Raw genomic sequence first — 5,716 nt, 5'->3', positions numbered from 1 at the left:
AACCTTTACTAACACGTCCTCTACTTGTCCATAAGCCTGTTTTCTTGAATTGTCTACCATATCTAATGAGATTTTAGCAGCTTGCACCCCATAGATTCCCAGTTTCTCTATTATAGAGAGTGGCATGAGGTTTATTCCTGAACCGAGGTCACACAGAGCCTTAAAGATCATGGTGCCTATGGTACAAGGTATTATGAACTTTCCAGGATCCTGTCTCTTCTGAGGCAATGTCAGTTGATCCAGATCACTTAGTTCATTGGTGAACAAGGGATGTTCATCTTCCCAAGTTTCAATACCAAATAATTTGGCATTCAGCTTCATGATTGCACCAAGAAACTTGGCAGTTTGCTCTTCAGTAACATCCTCATTTTCTTCAGAAGATGAATACTCATCAGAGCTCATGAATGGCATAAGGAGGTTCAATGGAATCTCTATGGTCTCTAGATGAGCCTCAGAGTCCCTTGGTTCCTCAGAGGGAAGCTCCTTATTGATCACTGGACGTCCCAGGAGGTCTTCCTCCTTGGGATTCACGTCCTCCTCTCCCTCTTTGGGTTCGGCCATTTTGCTTATGTCAATGGCCTTGCACTCTCCTTTTGGATTCTCTTCTGTATTGCTTGGGAGAGTACTGGGAGGGATTTCAGTGATCCTTTTACTCAGCTGGCCCACTTGTGCTTCCAAATTTATAATGGAAGATCTTGTTTCATTCATGAAACTTACAGTGGCCTTAGATAGATCAGAGCCTAAGTTTGCTAAATTAGAAGTATTTTGTTCAGAGTTCTCTGTCTGTTGCTGAGTGGATGATGGAAAAGGTTTATTATTGTTAAACCTGTTTCTTCCACCATTATTAAAGCCTTGTTGAGGCTTTTGATCCTTCCATGAGAAATTTGGATGATTTCTCCATGATGGGTTATAGGTGTTTCCATAAGGTTCACCTAAGTAATTCACCTCTGCCATTGCAGGGTTTTCAGGATCATAAGCTTCTTCTGCATAAGAAGCCTCTTGAGTACTGTTGGATGCAGCTTGCATTCCATTCAGACTCTAAGAAATCATATTGACTTGCTGAGTCAATATTTTGTTCTGAGCCAATATGGCATTCAGAGTATCAATTTCAAGAACTCCCTTCTTCATAGGCGTCCCATTATTCACAGGATTCCTTTCAGAAGTGTACATGAACTGGTTATTTGCAACCATGTCAATGAGTTCTTGAGCTTCTGCAGGCGTTTTCTTTAGGTGAATGGATCGACCTGCAGAGGTATCCAATGACATCTTAGATAACTCAGACAGACCATCATAGAATATATCCAGGATGGTCCATTCTGAAAGCATGTCAGAAGGACACTTTTTGGTCAGTCCTTTGTATCTCTCCCAAGCTTCATAGAGGGATTCACCTTCTTTCTGTCTGAAGGTTTGAACATCCACTCTAAGCTTGCTCAGCTTTTGAGGAGGAAAGAACTTGGCTAGGAAAGCCTTGACCAGCTTATCCCAAGAGTTCAGGCTATCCTTAGGTTAAGAGTCCAACCATACTCTAGCTCTGTCTCTTACAGCAAAAGGGAAAAGCATGAGCCTGTAGACTTCAGGATCTACTCCATTAGTCTTAATAGTATCATATATCTGCAAGAATTCAGTTAAGAACTGAAAAGGATCTTCAGATGGAAGTCCATGAAACTTGCAGTTCTGCTGCATCAGAGAAACTAATTGAGGTTTCAGCTCAAAGTTGTTTGCCCCAATGGCAGGAATGGAGATGCTTCTTCCATGTAAATTAGAATTTGGTGTAGTAAAGTCACCAAGCATTCTCCTTGCATTGTTGTTGGGTTCGGCTGCCATCTCCTTTACTTGTTCGAAATTTTCAATCAAGTTGTCTCTGGATTGTTGTAATTTAGCTTCTCTTAATTTCCTCTTCAGAGTCCCTTCAGGTTCTGGATCAGCTTCAACAAGAATACCTTTTTCTTTGTCCCTGCTCATAAGAAAGAGGAGAGAAAAAAGAAAAGAAGAGGAATCCTCTATGTCACAGTAAAGAGGTTCCTTATTGTTAGTAGAAGAAAAGAAGAAGAGAAAAATCTGAACTCAGAAAGAGAGAGAGAGGGTTCGGATTTTTGGTGGGTGAGGGAGAGATGTTAGTAGATGAATAAATAAATAGAATAAGATGAGAGAGGGAAAATTTCGAAAATAATTTTTGAAAAAGAGTTAGTTGATTTTTGAAAATAGTTTTTGAAAAAGGTTAGTGGTTTTTCGAAAATAAAAATAAAAAATTAAAATAATTAAAAAAGAAATTTTTGAAAAAGGGGGAAGATATTTTCGAAAATTAGAGAGAGAGAGAGTTAGTTAGGTAGTTTTGAAAAAGATAAGAAACAAGCAAAAAGTTAGTTAGTTAGTTGAAACAAAGTTTGAAAAGATAAGAAGTTAGGAAGTTAGAAAAGATATTTTTGAAATCACTTTTTTTTTTTTGAAAAAGGTAAGATAAGAAGATATTTTTGAAAATATATGATTGAAATTAGTTTTTGAAAAAGATTTGATTTTTAAAATCACAATTAATGACTTGATTCACAAGAAATCACAAGATATGATTCTAGAACTTAAAGATTGAATCTTTCTTAACAAGCAAGTAACAAAGTTGAAATTTTTGAATCAAAACATTAATTGTTATTTTTATTTTCGAAAATTTGATATAAAAATAAGAAAAAGATTTTTGAAAAATATTTTTGGAATTTTCGAAAATAACTAAGAAATTTGAAAAAGATTTGATTTTTGAAAAAGATTTTGAAAAGGATAAGATTTTCAAATTGAAAATTTGATTTGACTCATAAGAAACAACTTGATTTTAAAAATTTTTGAAAAAGTCAAATCTAATTTTCAAATTTATGAGAGAGAAAAAGGGAAAGATATTTTTTTTTTTGATTTTTGAATTTTTAATGATGAGAGAGAAAAACAAGAAAAATGATGCAATGCATGAAAGTTATGGATCAAAATAATGAATGCATGCAAGAATGCTATGAATGTCAAGATGAACACCAAGAACACTATGAAGATCATGATGAACATCAAGAACATAATTTGGAAAAATTTTTAATGCAAAGAAAACATGCAAGACACCAAACTTAGAATTCTTTAATGCTTAGCCACTAAGAATTCAAGAATGCATATGAGAAACAAGAAAAGACACAAAACATGCAAATGCAAAGATCAAACAAGAAGACTTACCAAGAACAACTTGAAGATCATGAAGAACACTATGAATGCATGAATTTTCGAAAAATGCAAGATGCACATGCAATTGACACCAAACTTATAACATGACTCAAGACTCAAACAAGAAACAGAAAAATATTTTTGATTTTTATGATTTTCTAATTTTTTTTTGGATTTTTCGAAAATTAATTGAAAAAGAAAAATAAGGATTCCAAAATTTTTAATATGAATTCCAGGAATCTTGCCATGTTAGTCTAAAGCTTCAGTCCAGGAATTAGACATGGCTCACTAGCCAGCCAAGCTTTCAATGAAAGCTCCGGTCCAAAACACTAGACATGGCCAATGGCCAGCCAAGCTTCAGCATGTAAATCAGGAACAACAGCAGGTGGATTAGCAACAACTAGCTTGCTCTTGATAACAAATTGCAAGCCTCAGTCCAAATGAATTTAGACATGGCTTTACAGCCAGCCAGGCTTCACATGCTTCATGAAACACTAGAATTCATTCTTAAAAATTCTGAAGAAAAATATATTTTTGAAAACATTTTTTTTTTCGAAAACATGTGAGAAAATTTGAAATATTTTTGAAAAATTTTTGAAAATAAAACAAAAAGAAAATTACCTAATCTGAGCAACAAGATGAACCATCAGTTGTCCAAACTCGAACAATCCCCGGCAACGACGCCAAAAACTTGGTGCGCAGAAATTGTGACTACACTTTGATTATGTAAAATTCATCGCTCTTTCTTTCCCTGGTAATGGCGCCAAAAACATGATGCCAATACCATGGTTCACAACTTCGCACAACTAACCAGCAAGTGCACTGGGTCGTCCAAGTAATACCTTACGTGAGTAAGGGTCGAATCCCACGGAGATTGTTGGTATGAAGCAAGCTATGGTCACCTTGTAAATCTCAGTCAGGCGGATATAAAATAGTAATGGGGTTTTCGAAAATAATAAATAAAATAGGGATAGAAATACTTATGTAAATCACTGGTGAGAATTTCAGATAAGCGAATAGAGATGCTTTCGTTCCTCTGAACCTCTGCTTTCCTGCTATCTTCATCCAATCAGTCTTACTCCTTTCCATGGCTGGCTTTATGTGATACATCACCATTGTCAATGGCTACTTTCGGTCTTCTCTCGGGAAAATGATCCAAATGCCCTGTCACGGCACGGCTAATCGTCTGGAGGCATCACCCTTGTCAATGGTTTCATCTTATCCTCTCAGTGAAAATGATCAACGCACCCTGTCACGGCACGGCTATTCATCTATCGGTTCTCGATCATGCTGGAATAGGATTTACTATCCTTTTGCGTCTGTCACTACGCCCAGCAATCGCGAGTTTGAAGCTGTCACAGTCATTCAATCATTGAATCCTACTCGGAATACCACAGACAAGGTTTAGACCTTCCTGTAAATCATGTTGCTTGTATGCGAAGTTTGTATTCGTAGGTTTTGATGAATGACAAACCAACAAACGACATGAAAGACAAACCAACAAACAACTTGAATGAACAAGCATGTTGAAAGATCAACCAACATTCAACGTTGAGGAATGAAGAGTTGAAAGCAACACAACAACAACAAGAAACTCAAGTCCACAACATTTGAAGACAAGTATAGTGTCTTAGGACTTAGGTAACTTCTTGTTAAGAACCAATTGCTAAATCTCTCAACACACACTCACAAAATGTTTTGATGCACATCTTGCAATTCGATGCTAGCCAAATGGTTTAAAAACTTGTTTTCAAAGGTACAAAAGCATAGGAATTGACTCCAACAAAGTTTGAGATCAATCCTAAGTATTTTGAAGTGATTTTAAGCCATTCTTTAAGGTTTGCATCGATGCACACTCATCTTGCATCGATGCAAAGCATGCGACGACTTGTTGCATCGATGCAAAGATGTTTGCATCGATGCAACCTAGCTGAAAATTCAAATTTCAGCTTCAAAGACACATTTGCATCGATGCAAAGTGTTATGCATCGATGCAAATGATTCAAAAACATAAAAAACGGCTAGTTTTGACAAAAAGGCTCCATCCCATTAACTCCCCAATGTTTCTAAGGTTTGGGGAGTCTATAAATAGATGGATTGAAGCCTTATTTCATATACTTGAGTATTTGCAAACTATCTTGTTCATATTCTTTCATTCTACACATTTTTTTAAGGTGTTATAATACACAATTTGAGAGAGCAATATCAATTGGTTCAATAGTGCTAAACTTGTAATCATACACTCTTCTAGAGAGTACTCATTTCGTCTCAACAATTCTTTGAGAATTGTTTTCTTGTACACTTTGTAAATTGGAGTGTGATCTCCAAGGTTGAGTCAAGAGTTATAAACACTATAGTCGGTGAGGATACCAAAGAAGTATACTAAGTACTCAAGGCAAATCTTAGAGAAGGTATCTCTAAGTGGAGTGGGTTAGTATACGAGTGGTGATCATATACCGTGAGGTGTTAGAAACTAAGGACTCGGATTGTAAAAGGTTTTGCGCGAGCACCTTGAAGCTTGGCAATAGTG

The 5,716-nt window shown here is 36.2% G+C and overlaps 1 non-coding gene across 1 annotated transcript; it reads left to right on the top strand.

The window, feature by feature from the left end:
• Positions 1-1,320: 1,320 nt before the first annotated feature.
• On the top strand, positions 1,321-1,428 carry LOC148571741 (small nucleolar RNA R71). The gene has a single exon (XR_015880339.1). It is a non-coding gene; the product is annotated as a small nucleolar RNA R71 (small nucleolar RNA).
• The last annotated feature ends 4,288 nt before the right edge of the window (positions 1,429-5,716 follow it).

Source organism: Arachis ipaensis, chromosome B3, assembly GCF_059453495.1.
Source record: "Arachis ipaensis isolate K30076 ecotype BB chromosome B3, ASM5945349v1, whole genome shotgun sequence".
Classification (NCBI taxonomy): Eukaryota; Viridiplantae; Streptophyta; class Magnoliopsida; order Fabales; family Fabaceae; genus Arachis; species Arachis ipaensis.
Note: the sequence above shows the minus strand (reverse complement) of the source record. Positions and strands in the feature narration are given on the sequence as shown.